This window comes from Myotis myotis, unplaced genomic scaffold, assembly GCF_014108235.1.
Source record: "Myotis myotis isolate mMyoMyo1 unplaced genomic scaffold, mMyoMyo1.p scaffold_m19_p_11, whole genome shotgun sequence".
Classification (NCBI taxonomy): Eukaryota; Metazoa; Chordata; class Mammalia; order Chiroptera; family Vespertilionidae; genus Myotis; species Myotis myotis.
In genome coordinates this window covers 38,871,163-38,889,345 of record NW_023416315.1, presented here as the reverse complement: position 1 = coordinate 38,889,345, position 18,183 = coordinate 38,871,163, and the positions used below count along the sequence as shown (strand labels likewise).

The following is an 18,183-nucleotide window of genomic DNA, read 5'->3' as shown; positions in this document are numbered from 1 at the left end:
TGAGGCTCGGGAAATTGGAACGAGAGCCGTAATGAACCATCTCCCGAGGAGGTTTGGAGAATTAGTCTCGCAAGCTCCGTTCCCGCGGAATGGGATATTGAACAACCTTGTATTGAAATCAAGACCCCGTCCACAAGGGCTTTAAGAGTAAATCTGATAAATGGATGTGAAAACAAAAGTCTGATGTTTCAAATGTGTTTTGGAATTTAGTTCTTAATTTACAAAGTGTGTGAATGATGTGAAAATCGATTGGAAGGTTTTGTTTCCTTAGTGGTAAAAAACAAAAATCCCACTGAAGTGATTTTTTAAGGATTTGTATCAGATTATATTTGGTAAGATATTATTTTAAATCTTTAATTCCAGAGAGGCCCTTTTTAAAATTTTTACTCGTTTGGATCAACCACCTACAGATGTTACACACCTTGGTGCTATGACCTCCCTGCTTCTTAGTTTAAAAAAAAAAAAAAAAAAATTAACTGTATTTCCAGATTTTTGACTAGGCTTTTTTTTCTCATTAAAATTTGATTGGCTTTTTAAATTGCCACTGCAGAAATTAGATTTAAAAATATTTTTAATGCTGTCAGTGACTGGACAATAGCTCTTACATGCCTTCATGCACTTGATACTTTTCAAGGCACCATTGGAAGCAAATGATAATTTAAGAATAATTTTACTCTGTGTTGCAGATTTTTTGTTATTCTGTAAACTTCTGTAACATTGCCTGTTAGCATTGTTTCTTGTTTGTTTCTGAAAACATTGTCATTTTGTTAAAGGTAGATGTGTCTAATGATGATTTTTTTTGTTTCTTTTCAAAACCTTCAAGCAGTTGATTTGGGACTGTTATTTGATTTGTAACTTGAGACTGTTCACAGATTTTAGTTTGAAGTAGGCTCAGGAGATGCAGCTCCAGCCGTCTCTCTGGAAATGTAGTTTACTGACCCGGCTCAGGAACCGAGCGGTGTATGAAGTTGAGTGTATTATTAAGTGTGCCCTTCATAAAGTCCATCAGTTTCCAAATAGAAGAGTGTGGTGCTGCCCTGGTCCGTGTGGCTCCGTTGGTTGAAGCGTGGTCCAGTGCACCGAAGGGTCGCAGGCATCAGGTCAGGGCGCATACCCACGTTGAAAAATAAAAGAGTGGTGCTGTAGTGAGGTGGACAGTAACTTGGAAAGGTCTTTTTTTTTAAAAAGCCTACTGAGCCCTATTATTCTTGGACGAAAGGTACGGAAAATGGGACTGTATTTTCATATTACACTTTTTCCCTTGCCCACTGCACTGAGAACTTTGAGTCTTCAATACCAAGGGTTTCCAAAACCTTGAGTAGACTGTGCCTAAGTGTGGGCTCTAACAGGTGACTGCTGAGACATGGGAGAGTTTTGTTAGACACTCTTTTATACTTCTTTAGTACTGCCCACTTTTGGAATAATTGATTTTCTTTCTTTTCTGGGGTGTGCACTTGAACTTGTGAAAGTGAAGTATGTGTGTTTACAACTTAGTTGTAGTTAAAAGTTTAAGCTAATTTTCATGTATATATAGATGGAAGAGCTATGAATTAAACTTACCTGATTCTCCTTGACTGGAAGTTAAAAAAGATTCCTCAATGCTTTGGGTACGTTTTCCATTTTTCAGGATGTGCACAACATTTTTTTTTAGATGACATTTAAAAATACTCTAATATTAGACTTTTTATGTGACACATTTGCCAAAACAGATTTGAGAGTGGCTCAGTCATTATTACAAAGACCAGTCTGAGGTGAATTTTTATGCATGGTTCTGAAAATGCTTAGGTATTTTATTTTCTTTCTCAAAGTGACTTGCTTAGGGCATAGTAATTTTTGGACTGTTTATTTTTCAGACAACCTCAGACTACCTCTTTTTTTCCCCTTTCCAGATAACTTCATACTCACTTCATTTCAGTAAACCTTTATTGAATACCTACTGTGTGTGCCAGGCACTGTGTTAGATTCTGGGACTATAAGGATAAATAAGTTCAGATTGCTTTCCTCACTGAATTTGCCAAATTTAGATATTTAACTATGAGTCTATCCACCTGCCTTTACAGATTTCTCTAATAGGTTTTTAAGTCACTTGACTGCATTTCAGGGTTGTTTCACATCCTTGCTATAATAATAAACACATTTGCCTGACTAGTGTGGCTCAATGGTTGAGCATTGATCTTTGAACCAGGAGGTCACTGTTAGATTCCCAGTGAGGGCACAGGTTGTGAGCTCCATGCCCAGTAGGGAGTGTGCACGAGGCAGCTGATGGATGATTCTCTCTCATCACTGAAGTTTTTATCTTTCTTCCTCTCCTCTCTGACATCAGTAAAAGTATATTTTTTTTAAAAAGAAGAAACACAATAAATACTATTATGTGCTTAATTCTTGCTAGCACCATGCTAAGTCCTTTATGTACATTATCTCATTTCGTTCTTAGAACAGTTCTAAGTGTATTTATCTCCATTTAAAAACCGTACCAAAAAACCCCAAGCCATACAGATTCTGGTTTACAGTAATGCTAAATTTTGTTTTATTCGTAATATGCTAGAAAAGATTTGACCTTACAGTTTCTCCTTATGGGAAAGAAGTTGTAATATAGTTATAATAGTTTTTAAGTTCCCTAATAATGCTTTAAATTGAAGAATTCTACTTTTATGAGATATTGGTAACTTTTGTTTTCTAAAGCATACGAATTGTTATCAAAATGTAATTTTCAGTTGTTTAAACCTTTGAAAAGTCACGTCTGAAGTTTATTATGGTTAACCATAACCAGTCTTCAGGCATACATAACTCCTTTTTACTAATTCAGCAAGGAGATCCAGGGTCTATAACATGTATTAAAAAAAAAATGTGTGTATTCTTTAGGAAGGACAGAGTATTGAGGTATATGAAGTCTATTTAGCTGTAATTTTTTTTTTTTAGTTTAATTTTGACATCTATCTAAATGCCTTGCAGAGTTTCTGTTTCTGTAATGAAAATATATTCTTTCACATTTATAAATGATCATACTCATCTATTAATAAGATAATGCTTTATTAGCAATTTCATATGTTTCATTTTAATAATTTTTCAGACCCTCTCACATTTTTTAAGGATGGTCTTCCACTGTCAACTCTTTTCACCAAAAGCCCCATATGTGTTCTAAAATTGTTATTTTGTTTTATTTTTATTTTTTTTACCAAAAACTCAACAGTTGCCATTCTTTAGGCTAAGACCTTTTGTTACTGGTTACACACTCTTCTGTTTTAGGACTGTAGGGCAAATAATTATTCCTCCTCTAAGTTTCTAAGAAAGGTAATCCTTGATATTTTTTCTATGCTCAGTCTGATATACATATTTTAATTTGACATAGACAGTTTCTCCCTCCCATTGTAGCAGAGTCCTTGATAATCAGGTCACTGTATTTTTCTGATTGGAACAATGTTGTATGTAGAATTACTGTTCAAAGACAGAACAATGATTAAATTATAATGTGTTAGGTGCTGAGACCACAAAGATGAATGAGTCAAGATTCCTTTCCTCATTGAACTGTAAAATGCCTGTTTAAAGTCCATGAAGAGAAAACATTGAGATGCTCTTCTATAAATAGACATAAAAACATTGCCCTCCTTATTAATGTACCGCCTCAGAACATTGTAAAGGAAGGTACGTAAATAAACATATTAAATAGGGTTTTCACTCTGTCATGGCCTCAGACAATAATGATTATTGTTTGTTCTAGCACTAGATATTCTATATTACATCTTTATTTCACATTTTATTATTTTGAAATAATTTCAAACTTTCAGAAAAGATTCCAAAACAGTACAAAGTATTCTTTCACTCAGATTCTACCATTGTTAATTTTTTTACTGCATTTGTTCCATCACCTGCTCTCTCTCTCTCTCTCTCTTGCTCTCTCTCTGTCTCCATACATATATTACATACGTGTGTAAATACATACCCATTATCATATTTTTTTCTGAACCTTTCAGAGCAAGCTGCAAACATGTTCATTCCATCACCCATAATCTCTACAAGTGCCTATATCTCAGAAACAAGGTAATCTTATATAGCCAGCATTTAACTCTCCAAATTAGAAAATGAGCATTGGTCCAACACTACTATCTAATCCAATTCATATTTCATGAATATCCCAACAATATCTCTTTCTTTTCTGGTCCAGGATCCTTCTCAGGAATACTGGTATATGTTGTATTTAGTTATATCTCTTCAGACTTCTTCAGCTGCTTTTTTCCTTGAAAGTTTGAGAAAGTACAGGCCCTACATTTTGTAGGATGACCCTCAATCTAGGTCCATGTGATATTTCCTCATGACTTCAATCAGGTCCTGCATTGCTGGTATGAATACCACAGAAATGGGGTTGTGCCCTTTTCAGTGCATCTAATGCAGAGGCATACAGTGTCAAACCATACCACTACTGGTGATTAATACCTTGGTCATGTGGTGTACTTTCATATTTAATCAGTATTTGTGGAGAGGTAGTCCAAAATTATGCTATCATCCTGTTTCTCATCAAACTTATGCTTACTAGCCCTAGTGGGGGTGTCAGTGATGACTCCTACCCTAATTCACCACTTTTATGATAATTTCCAAATGGTAATTCTCTATTTGTATTATTCCTTTTACATGTATTGGTATTTTTTTTGTAAGGTAGAACTTTCCTTTCTCCCATGTATGTATTTATTTGTTTATTAAATCAGCAAGGACTCATGGTTTTCAATTTTATTTAGTGTGTTGTGATTTATTAGTTATTATTTATTTTGCTGTTTACATTGTCCCTGATTTAGCCACTGGAAACCTCTGCAAGCTGGCACCTATGCCTGTTTATCATGTGCCCATCTCATTCATTGTGCATTTCTGGCAGAACATGCTGTTCCTGGTTCATCTTGTACTTTGTCTGGTCTAGTCCTGGAATCAGCCATTTCTCCAAGGAGCTCTGTTTGATTGTTGTTGTTGTTTATCTTTGTAAAAGATGGTGTTTAAAAACAAAGGTTAGGGGCTTAGTGTGCTCATTGCTACTGAGGTGTCATTCCTTATGCAGGAGTGGGGAACCTTTTTTCTGCCAAGGGCCATTTGGATATTTATAACATCATTCTTGGGCCATAGAAAATTATCAACTGAAAAATTAGCCTGCTATATTTGGTCAAACATTTAATTAACTCACCCCCAATGCCTTGGCAGGGCCAGACCAAATGATTTCATGGGCCAGGCGTTCCCCACCCCAGCCTATAGGAAGTAGGAAATGTATGAAATGTATGAGTATGTGAGTATGGTATATATATATATATATATATATATATATATATATACACTCTCACATTCATAATTATTTCTATGCCTGTACATATTATAAAACTGTAAGTTATGTTTCTATACTTCCAATTCCAGTCCAGTTCCCCAGGCTTCTTTCTAGTCCACCTCCTTTCCATGTTTATAAATGCCTTCTCTGGCAGTAAGAAACTTGGCTTCACATTAAGCTCAGTATGGTTTTACTTACTCGCTCATTGTGTTATCATTCTCCCTGCCATGTAGACCACCCTGTATCTTCCTCTCCTGCCCTGCATCATTGACTGCTGGGTTTGCTGGCTATGTCTCTGTGGGTCCACAACTCCTTGCAATTCCCTATCCCCACTCAGCATCCCATTATTCTTGGCTGTGGGCCAGTTGGCTCAGACCTCTGCTGGCCTTCCTAACTTGCCCTCAGTGTCCTGCATCTTCAGCCAGCATGCTGACTATTTTGCATGGCTCAGTATTTCATTAGTTAATTTTTAATTATATTACCAAGGATTTATAAACATGCATATATATGATGAAATAGATACATAACTTCCCCAGACACAAATGATAGCACACTATAGTAAATGTTCTACATTTTGATTTTTAACAACTATATTGTATTTCATTGTGTGCATGCACATATGTGTATATACATCCCGACAGACACAGACACATACACACAAACCCTCCTGACCTGTAGTAGATTGAGTAATGACCTTAAATTCCTCCCATCCTGGTATGCAGTCCTCTTTGCAATGTGATTTTGCTGCTTCTCCTAGCTAGAGGTGGACTCTATTTCTCCATCTCCTGAGTCTTGACTGGCCTTGTGATTTGCTTTGACCAATAAATATGGTGGAAATGATATATGAGTTCTGGAGCTTGGTCCTTAAAAGGCCCTCAAGGAATACCCTCCTGCAACTGCCATGTAAAGAAGCTGGTCTAGCCTGTAAGAGGACAAGGTCTTTTGGAAGAGAACCAAGTATGCCTCTGTTGACAGTTAGTGTCAACTAGCAGACATGAAAGTGAGCTGTCTTGGACCTACTCACTCAGCTGACCCTTTAGCTCAATGTACCTGCAGAGGAACCAGAGGTGAAAGCAGCAAAGAAACCATCCAACCAACCTACAGAATTTTGAGAAATAATATTGTTTTGAGGCACTAAGTTTGGGGTCGTTTGTTCTGTAGCAGTAGATATCTGAAAGCATATCTGTTCATTTTGGACATTTGGTTGTCTCTAGTCTTTTACTATGAACAAGATTGCAGCAAATATCTATATATATAAAAGCATAATATGCAAATCGATCAGGTGGCAGAACAACCAGTCAGCTGTGACGTGCACTGACCACCAGGGCGCAGATGCTCAATGCAGGAGCTGCCCCCAGCCTGATCGGGGCCTGCTGGCCAACCTTTCGGTCCCCCCCCCCCCCCCCCCCGGCTGGCAGGCTCCAATCGCCCAATAGGCAATGGGAAACCGGGGGGAGGGGGGAGGGCGGTGGCACATCTGCCAGGGCCCCAGTCCTCTGTCAGTCGCCCCACATAGAGCGACCAGTGGCGAGGGGGGAGACGGGGCCGGCGAGTGGGTAGGAACAGCCAACCTCTTGGTCCCCTGGCCGGCAGGCTCCAATCACCTTATGGGGTACCAGGAACCAAGGGTGGGTGGTGGCTGACGCTAGCAGTGCTGTGGCGCTGTTAGCCCCGCCAGTCGCTCCACACACAGAGGGCAACTGTGGCAGCAGTGGCAGGGGGTGGGGCTGGCTGCCGGCAGCCGGGGAAGATCAGCCCTAATAGCAGGCCAGGCCTAGGGACCCTACCCATACATGAGTTTTATGCGCCGGGCCTCTAGTCTTGTATATAATATATATTGTTTTAATTTTAATAATGCCAGATTATTTTCCAGAAATGTTGATACAATTATTATTGCTATCATTAATATCTGAGAGTAACTTTCCCCCATAAGCTGATGTTATCTGATGCTTTTCTTTGACAATAAAATATGTATAAAATTTGTTTCTTATTAATTCTGCATTTTCCTAACTACTTGTAAAGCTGATCATCTTTTGATGTACTTGTTGGTCCTTTTGGTTCTTCAATTCTCTGAATTGCTTATTCATATCTTTACTCATTTTTTTTTTATTGGAGTTTTTTTCCTTATCAGTTTGTTGGTTTTCTTTCATATATAATGGATATAATCCTTTAGCTTTGTTTGTAAATATGTTGTTTGTCTTTTGTTTTTGTCTTAGTTTATGGTATTATATACCATACTTTTTTTGTATTTCATATAATCATTAATGTCTATCTTTTTCTGTATGACTTTGATGAGAATATATCTCTCCTATTCTAGGTTTTACTAACTTTTTCCTAACTTTTCTTCCAACTTTATGTTATCTTTCCTATCAATTAGGAAATGATTTTTAAAGTGTGGTATTAACAAATTAGGTGGGAAGATGGCGGCATAGGTAAACACTTGAACTAGCTGCCTCTCACAACCACATCAAAACTACAACTAAAAGACAAAATGGATATCATCCAGAACCATGGGAAGGTTGGCTGAGTGGAAGTCTGACAACTAGAGGGAAAGAGAAAAGCACATCTAGACTGGTAGGAGGTGCGGAAGAACGGAGGTATGGAGGCGCGCGAAATGGGCTGGCAACTGGGTATGCTGTGGTCTTTTTCAATCGGGAGGGAGATACAAACTCCTGACTGCTCTGAATTCCAGTTCAGGGCAAAACTCTAGGGACCCAGACTCATATGGGGAGAAACTGGACTGTCTTGCATCAGGCCAGAACATGAGGGCGGCTTTCTCTCAGAGGTGCTTGCAGCATTCATTGTTCCTGCACCAGGCCGCGGGACCTATCAGGCAGGGCTGATGGGCAACCATTGTTGTTTGCACCGCCCCATGATTCCCTGAGACCCCTCCCCACCCAAGCTGTGCTCAGAGGCTTTTGCATATGAATAGCCTGCCCTTTTGCAATCTAAAACCTAACAAACTGCAACTGGGTCAAAGAACCCCAGAGCTTCCAAAAGAAGGCCTAAGGCTCGTCAGCAGCCTGCATTGCTTCACAGCTGCACCTCATCTGGGCACCTCCAAACCCCAAACAAAGAGGAGGAATCTGCAGATCTCTCTGTAGTTCCTGCTGGGTGGCCTCAGGCAGTGGCTGACTTTGCACCTTCTTGGAGATCCAAGAGCCAGTGTACCCAGTGGTCAGTGAGACCACACCAGATTACAACTCTTCAGATCCATAAGAGACACACTCGGGGGCAGACTCAGTGAGCACCAAAGCCCCACTGAAGCAAGTCCTGCCCCATAAGGGTGTTTCCAGCACAGCAGTTCTCCCATTGTAGACACAACTGGTCCTCATAGCCAATTGGCCTGGAGGTCAATTCCTCCCAGTGATACCAACAGCAGTCAAGGCTTAACGACAACAAGACTGTGCACACAGCCCACAAAGGGGTGCACCAAGAGCGTCCACCTCAGGTGACTGGGGAGGCTGAGGCACTGGGCCCTGTAGGACACCTAACACACAAAGCCACTCTATCAACACAGGAAAGCAGCCAAAATGCGGAGACAAAGAAACATACCACAAATTACAGACAAAGAAACATGTCACAAATTACAGAAATTACAAACTACTGGATATAGAGTTCAAAACCCCAGTTATAAGGTTACTCAAGAATCTTCTAGAAAGCTCCGAGAAATTTAGTGAGACCCTCAAGGATATGAAAAAGAACGAATTAGAAATTAAGCATACACTGACTAAAATAAAGAATAATATATAGAGATCCAACAGCAGACTAGAGGATCCCAAGAATCAAGCCAAAGATTTGAAATACGAAGAAGCAAAAAACATCCAACCGGAAAAGCAAAAAGAAAAAAGAATCCAAAAATATGAAGATAGTGTAAGGATCCTCTGGGACAACTTCAAGTGTACCAACATCCCAATTATGGGGGTGCCAGAAGAAGAGAGAGAGAGCAAGATATTGAAAACCTATTTGAAGAAATAATGACAGAAAACTTCCCCTACCTGGTGAAAGAAATAGACTTACAAGTCCAGGAAGCGCAGAGAACCCCAAACAAAAGGAAATCAAAGAGGACCACACCAAGACCCATCATAATTAAAATGCCAAGGGCAAAAGACAGAGAGAGAATCTTAAAAGCAGCAAGAGAAAAACAGTTACCTACAAGGGAGTACCCATATGACTGTCAGCTGATTTCTCAACAGAAACTATGCAGGCCAGAAGGGAGTGGCAAGAAATGTTCAAAGTGATGAATAGCAAGAACCTATAACCAAGATTACTTTACCCAGCAAAACTATCATTTAGAATTGAAGGTCAGATAAAGAGCTTCACAGATAAGAACAAACTAAAGGAGTTCATCGCCGCCAAATCAGTATTATATGAAATGCTGAAGGGTATTCTTTAAGAAGAGAAGAAGAAAAAGATAAAGATAAAAAATTATGAATAGCCGAAACCGGTTTGGCTCAGTGGATAGAGCGTCGGCCTGCGGACTGAAAGGTCCCAGGTTTGATTCCGGTCAAGGGCATGTACCTGGGTTGCAGGCACATCCCCAGTAGGAGATGTGCAGGAGGCAGCTGATCAATGTTTCTCTCTCATCGATGTTTCTAACTCATTATCTCTCTCCCTTCCTCTCTGTAAAAAATCAATAAAATATATTTTTAAAAAAATTATGAACAACAAAGTGACAACAAATACATATCTATCAACAAGTGAATCTAAAAATCGAGTGAATAAAAATTATGAACAGAATAAACTGGTGAATATAATAGAATTAGGGGCATAGAAAAGGAGTGGACTGAATTCTCGGGGGAAGGGGGTGTGGGGGTGCGGGAAGAGACTGGACAAAAATAGAACACCTATGGATGTGGACAGTGGTGGTGGGGGGGGTAAGGGCATGGGGTGGGGTGGGAACCGGGTGGAGGGGAGCTATGGGGAGAAAAAGAGAAACCACTGTAATAATCTGAACAATAAAGACTTATTAAAAAAACAACAACAAATTAGGTGGTTCATTTTCTTTAATGAGAAGTTAGAGGTAGGCGGTCCAGCGTGGTATGGTGGCTTCATGATGCTATCAGGAATATAGACTTATATATCTTTCTGTTTAGTCATCATAGCAGGTATTTGTCACCTCTTGGTTCCAGAATGGCATTCCAGGCTGAGCAGCAACTTTTTGTGCTCTGGGAATGGGGCCAAGACAAAGCAGGTCCCCCATAAGAGAAAGTTCTTGTGAAATATATTTTCTTTCTTTGAAAAAAATAATGCTGATTTTGCTTTCTGAATCATAATAAATGTGTGTGTAGAATAAGGCCTGAGAATCTTTTTCTTTAACCTGTTGGACAGCCATAGTTCCCCCATCTCCAAAGTTATTTGTAAGAAAACAGGGAAATAAACATGATTATATTCTCAAATTGAAAACTAATGTTGAGAACATAGGACTTTATCATTATGTTCAATAGATAATATGAAAGGTGTTTTATACACCAGTATAATACTGAATATTATGTGATTCTTGTCCTCAAGAAGTTTACCAGATAACTGGGGAAGCAGATTAAACATTTCATTACAGTATTTGATGGTAAGTGAGTGTATTTTCAAGTTGGGGAGGCAGGACATCTAACTATGTTGGTTGAGAGTTAGAGAACTATGATCAGGATAGGAAAATGGTTTCTAAGCTAAGTGACTAGGAGGAGTTAATCTATTGAGGAGGAACTTGTAGGGGGATGGTAAGAACATTCCAGGAGTTCACTGGTTTGTGGGAGTTATCAGAGATAGGCAATGATGAGATAAATTCTGGTTTAAGCAGGGACTTTTCCTTATATCCTTAAAAGCCAGGAGCCTTGGGAAGGTTTTAAAATGGAATCGGACAAGATTGGACTTGATAAAGTTAAGCTAGTTGAGTGGTGGTGATGGGGGGAGAGGAGAGTGGATGCTTTAGGGAGTGAGATCTGGATCCAAGGGCACCTATTAGGTAGGAAGTTTATCTGATGTATTAATATCTAGTCTGTATTAAGTATTTATTGAGTACCTTTGTGAATATAATGGGGGGAGGGATAAAGAGATATTAAAAATAGTTCCTAATCTCAAGTAGTTCGTATTTTGAAATAACTACCAGGTAAAGACTAGATATCAACAATATGAGGCAGTATACTAATATTATGGCTTCTATCTCATAAAGTGAGGGCAAGTAAAGACCAGAATTAAAGCTTGAACCTAGAAGATATTCAATACTCCAAAGCACATATTCTTTCCATGTATACCGTGCTGCCTTCCACAGCACTTACTTAATTATCAATATGTTACCTGTCAGTTACCTAGAACCCTTGTGAAATAAGATTGGAGTACCATTAAAAAGATCTTCAGCTTGGGACACAAAATATCAAAGGAGCTCCAGGCTTTCTCCAAGCAGTTTCTCTGTTGAATAGAGTATAACCAGGAAGATAAATGTTGGTCAGAAAAATTGCCACATTATCTGAATTAAGTAGTGTTGTAAATAGTCTTGAGATTAGTTTCTGGGAAACTTAATATTGAACTAATGGGACTATGGAGGACAAGACTGGCATAGCATGCCCTGTCATTAGATAACTGAATAGCATTCTTATTAATGTTAATGGTCTTTTTTCCCTTGTTAATCTGTTAAACTATTAGTTTGGCACAGGCAAAATAAAGATGGCTAGAGATAATAATTTTATCCTTTGGTGTCTCTAATTTTGTAAGTATGTGCTTGCCATGTGACTCTCCGGGCTCAATTGTAAGTTGAGACATTTGGATAAGATCTTCTGAGGGTTCTTCTTGCTCTGAAATGTGACTTGACATGACATCTACAGAATTACTTAAAAAGTTAGGATATGACATTCTGATTGGAAGAACATCATCTTCCCTATAGACTAGGGAGGACTAGGAAGGAGAGAGAAAGGTTGGGCTGATACCTTGGTATCACAGACAATGCTCTAACCAATTGAGCTGAGCTACCCAGCCAGGGCCAACATCAGTGGCTTTATATCTTAACATTAAATTGTTTATACAAAAAGTATACAATCTATACATTGTCAACCTCCAAATTATATCTCCAGCCCAGACCTTTTTTCCTCAACTTCAGATTTGTATATCCTTTGGGCTGCCGGACATCTAGTAGGCCTCTCAAATGTTACATGTTAAAAAATAAGCAGATTTCCCCCTTCTCATACCTCGCCTCCTGCAATCTTCCCCTCTCAGTAATGGTAACTCCATCCTTCCAGGTGCACATGCCAAGAAACTTAGAGTCATTCTTATCTTTTCCCTTTCTCTCAATGCCTACTTCCAAGATGCCAGCAAATTCTGTTGGTTCTTACCTTCACGGTACATCCAGAATCTGATCACGATTCACCATCTCCACTGCAGCCTCCCAGGTCCAAGCTACCATTATCATTTAGTACTTGGATTAGGGCTGCTGCTTCCTAAATAGTCTCCCTGTTTCTAGTCTTGCTGCCACCCTCATTAGTCTTTTAGACAGACAGCCAGGGTGATCCTGTTAAATTAAATCAGGTCATTTCATTCCTTTGCTAAAAACCCTCTAGTGGCTTCCCTTTTCACCCAGAGTAAAGGCCTAGTGATTTATGTTGACCCTTCAAAACTCTAAACAGTTCACCTGCCCTCATTACATCTCTTCAGATACTACTTTCTTCCTCACTCTACACTATGTAACACTGGCCTCTTTTCTGTTCCTTGAACAGATAGGGTATGCTCTTAAAAAAAAAAAAAAAAAAAAAAGATTTTTGAGAGAGAGAGAGATTTGTTGTTCCACTTATCTATTCATTCATTGGTTGATTCTTGTATGTGCCCTGACTGGGGATCGAACCTGCAACCTTGGTGTAGTGGGACGATGCCCTAACTGGCCAGAGCCTAGGGCATGCTCCTTTTCATTGGCTGTTTCCTCTGTCTGGAATACTCTTACCCCTAGATATCACATGGCTCACTACCTCCTTACTCAAATGTCACTTTCTCTAACCATTCTTTTAAAAATATGACATCTCAAAACTCTATCTCCTTTCTAGCTTACACACAAAAATAGTACAATTCCAGAGGCCATACATAACACCTTTGGAAACAACTAATTCACCATTGTTAGTATACTCCAAGAAGGACATATATTATTAGGCAGTACAGGTTAAAGAACCCTCAGTGTGACTTACTGTGTCGTCTCCGACCCTACGGTTCCCAGTCTAGTCCAATTAATTCAGTCCAGTATTTGGTTTCAGGACTCCCTGAAGGCAGACAGTACCAAACAGATTTGCTTGTCCATGACATCAGTTCATCCTTCTCACAAATACTAATGACATCTCGAGATAGTCTGCATGGAAAGTGCGGGAACTAGGCCACCCTATGCTGTCTTGTAGTAAGTTTGTCAGGTGTGATCATAGCTCAGTTTGAATTCAAAATGTTCATAGCTTCTTGTAAAGGCGGCATTGGCAATTCCTTCAGTAAGAGGAGGATGGACTGGATGAAAGAAGGTGAAGGGGTTAGCCAAAGAATATATATGCATAACCCATAGACACAGACAACAGTGTGGTGTTGGCCAGAGGGAAGTGGGGTTTAGGTTTGGGTAGAGGTGGGCAAAGGGGGATGAGGAATGAGGACAACTGTAATAGTGTAAACAATTAAAAAAAAAAGTAAAAAAAATAATAATTCTAAAAAACAGAGATCATTAATACCCTTTCCCATGCCTTCTAGGATGCTAGATTTCTGTTTTGTCTCTTTTGTTACAAAATGAATGTGCCCTATTTAGCAATCATAACTATATTTTTCAATCATCACCTGTTCTCACCCAGACCTTTTATCCACAAAGATTGGGTTTAAAAGATACAGAAATATTTTTTGTAGAAAAACATTTTCATGTAATTTGACCAGAAAGATACATTACATTCAGGAATTGGTCGGGATTAAATCCTGACTTTTCAAAAATATTAAAAATGGGATAACATAATTTCCCCTCTTTTTTTGTCCTAATTATTATCTAGTGAGCAGTCTGAAAAAGGTCAAAATCAATCTCTCTCTCTCTCTCTCTCTCTCTCTCTCTCTCTCTCTCTTTTTCTCTCTTTTTTTTGACAACTGTATTTCTCTCTCTCCCTATATTTAGTAATTAAAATGATTCATTAAGGTGTATCTACCAGGAGAAAGGTGAGGGAAGTAGAGCCAGTCTATCAGTCCATTGTTGTAAATTGTAACTAATCTCTCAGAAGAAGTCCAGAATCCAGTCTGTCAGGAGTGAAGTGAGTGGAGGGGTCACACTCCTTGTGATATGCTCTCCTCCAACTTGCAGCTTTTGGCAGGAATCACAAGTTAGGAATGCAATTAGCCTCTGAATCAGAAATATAGAACTGATCAGTAGCCTAATTTTAGATGTTCCCATCAGAGAGTAAGTCATTTCTTGTGGGGCATGTGGATGTGAACCAGACAGTCTAGCCAGCATCTAAGGATGTTTTCATAGTTTAGGGCCCCACAAAGGAGTGTCCTAAATCTGCAACACTCCCAGAGTCCAAATTCTGTTCATTGAGGCACTGCCTGCCTTCTTTTCAGCTGAGCTTTGGGCTGAGGCTGAAGCAGCCCATATCAGACAGCTTCATTGTTTGTTGTTGTTTGTTAATCCTCACCCAAGGATACTTTGATTTTTAGAGAGAGTAGAAAGGAGGAGAAGAGACAGAGAGAGAGAGAAACATCTATGTGAAAGAGACATATCAATTAGTTACCTTCTGCATGCATCTGGACCCGGGGCAGGGTATTGAGCCTGCAGCCGAGGTACATGCCCTTGACTGGAATCGAACCTGTGACCCTTTAGTCCATAGTCAAATTCTCTAACCACTGAGAAAACTGGCCAGGGCTGACAGCTTCATTTTTTTATCAGTCAGGCCAAGGCTATTGGAAACTGAATTTAGAATTCCAACAAATCTAGCAGTTAGTCATTTGCAGATCCAAGACAGCTGTGTTCCAAATACAAGTAACAAGCATGGCTTCCTTAGCTCTTTTATTTTGTCAGTCTTAGAGTCCAAATTGACCGACTCAAAAATATACATATCAGGCTGAAGGAGCATCTTCCTCTAAGAATCAGGAACTTGATTTCATAAGAGCTCATTAGTGAATAAAAACTGCTTTTTAGCACTGTAAAAGTGTATCTACATCTAGAGATTGCCTCTCTTTTTATGTTGCCTCCTTTCTTGCAGAGGCTGCAATAAAAAATAATCAGTTATGGAGACTTACTCTGTTTCTAATATTTAAAGAGTTTATTGCATCTGCTCACCAGCAACAAAAGGCATGGAAGTTTTGTCCTACTGCCATATTCTTTTTAATTGCAGCTTTTTCTGATTGGGATGAGTATTTATGAAATTATAAGCACATAATATTTTATGTTAGTTTTCTCATACATCCAGATGTGACAGCCACAAAATACAAAAAAAGCATTTTGTAAAAATTTCCCTTTTTTCCCTCATTGCAAATTTTTAGAATATATTGTTGAGAGTATTACAAATGCTCCCCTTCTCTCCCCCACTGCCCTCCCTCCAACCAGTTCCCACCCCACCCCAAGCCTTCACCACACTATTGTCTGTGTCCATAGGTAATGCCTATCCTATATAATCCTATATAATAAAAACCTAATATGTTAAGTGTTCGGTCGTCCATTCAACCAATCAAAGCGTAATATGCTAATGATATGCTAAGGCTGCTCAATTGCTTGCTATGACGTGCACTGACCACCAGGGCGCAGACTCTCTGACCGGTAGATTAGCTTCTTGTTGGGGTCCAGCCAATCGGGACTGAGCGAGATGGGCTGGACATGCCCTGGAGCCCTCCCATGGTCCCTCCTCGGCTGGCCAACCTCCTGCATCCTTCCCCAACCCCGACTGTGCACCGGTGGGGTCCCTCGGCCTGGCCTGCGCCCTCTTGCAATCCGGGACCCCTTAGGGGATGTTGGTGTCGGCCTGACAGCAGAATGACCAGCTGCTATGACGTGCACTGACCATCAGGGGGCAGATGCTCAATGCAGGGGGAGCGCCGCTTAGCCAGAAGCTGGGCTCATGGCTGGCAAGTGCTAAGGATGTCGAACTGCGGGGAGCGGGCCTAAGCCGTCAGTTGGACATCCCCCGAGGGCTCATGGACTGCGAGAGGGCTCAGGCCAGGCTGAAGGGACACCCCCCCCCCCCCCGCAGTGTGCGAATTTTGTGCACCAGGTCTCTGGTATGCATATAAGTTCTTTGGTTAATCTCTTCCTGTTACCCCTCCCCCCTTCCCTCTGAGATTCCTCAGTGTGTTCCATATTTCCATTCCTTTGGTTCTATTTTATTCATCAGTTTATTTTGTTCATTAGATTCCTTGCTCATTTATTTTGATTTTTACATTCAGTTGTTTGTATTTATTGCCATTTTGTTGTTCATATTGCATGTCGTCATCTTCTTCTTCACTGCTTTTCTCTTGCTGCTTTTAAGGTTCTCTCTTTGTCTTTAACCTTTGGCATTTTCATTATGATGTGTCTTGGTGTGGGCCCCTTTGGTTTACTCTTGTTTGTTACTCTCTGCTCTTCCTAGTCTTGTAAGTCTATTTCTTTCACCAGATAGGGGAAGTTTTCTGTCTTCTCCTTCTGGCACCTCCATAATGTGAATGTTGGTACCCTTGAAGTTGTCCCAGAGGCTCCTTACACTATCTTCATATTTTTGGATTCTTTTTTCCTTTTGCTCTTCTGATTGGGTGTTTTTTACTTCCTCATATTCCAAATTATTGATTTGATTCTTGGAATACTCTACTGTTGAATCCCTGTAAATTATTCTTTATTTTAGTTAGTGTATGCTTAATTTCTGACTGGTCATTTTTTTGTGTTTTTGAAATTCTCACTAAGTCCCTTGAAGCTCTCATTAAGATCCTTGAGCTAGCCCTAGCCAATTTGGCTCAGTGGATAGAGCGTCATCCTGCCGACTGAAAGGTCCCAGGTTCAACTCTGGTCAAGGGCACATGCCCGGGTTGTGGGCTTGATCCCCAGTTAGGGGTGTGCAGGAGGCAGCCAATCAATGATTCTCATCATTGATGTTTCTATCTCTCTCTCCCTCTCCCTTCCTCTCTGAAATCAATAATATATACATAATAAATAATCCTTTAAGTAAATTTAACATTTACATGGTTACCATTGTGTGTGTGTGTGTGTTTTGGGTTGGGAGTATATCCTGGCATAATGCTAGAGGATTGCGTTTGCTGCAGCAGCAACTAGGTTAAAGGAACTGTTGAAGTGTAGCCCCCTCCACTTCTCCCCCCCACCCCCCGGGTTTATCTAAAACTTTGCTCCAGCCCTGGCAACTGATATAACCCTTTTTTCCTCTCACTTGTAGGAGAGAACAATGCAAACTTTCAACATTTTTGGCCTACCCAAAGCTCACCTTTGGGAATGTTTAGGCCCATTTTTCTCCAACCTTCAGAAAAGAACAAAAATCAAAGATATCACCTGGGATGTAATTCCCCCCATCCCCGCATTTTGGCCAGTACAGACAAAACAGCCAGAGGTTCAGCAAACCAACCATTTCAAATTTCATAGGCAACCTTATTTCTCATAACAGAAATTAGCTCAGCTGCTGTTTTATATCACGGATAACTTCACAGCTATCCAGGGACCGAAGGCTCATTATTCCCCACTCTTTCAGTCTTTCATTTCTCAAACAATGCTTTCACCATAATTTAATGAGTCCAGGGTAGTCTAGCAAATCCCACTTTTGACACCACTGTGACCACTTCTGACCTCACCTCCATGCTCAGTGATTCTCTTGAAGGACTCACACCCAAATTCATTACAGCAAAAGCAGCAAGTTGAAATGCATTTAGGGCAAAGTCCAAAAGAAGCTAGACACAAGTTTCTGTGAGTACTCTCCCCACAGATTCGAACA

General features: G+C 39.9%; 1 protein-coding gene across 5 annotated transcripts in view; it reads left to right on the top strand.

The window, feature by feature from the left end:
- The window catches only part of ANKIB1 (ankyrin repeat and IBR domain containing 1), a 134,304-nt gene that overhangs the window by 750 nt on the left and 115,371 nt on the right, over nucleotides 1–18,183 (top strand). The gene's annotated exons all lie outside the window — the stretch shown is intronic.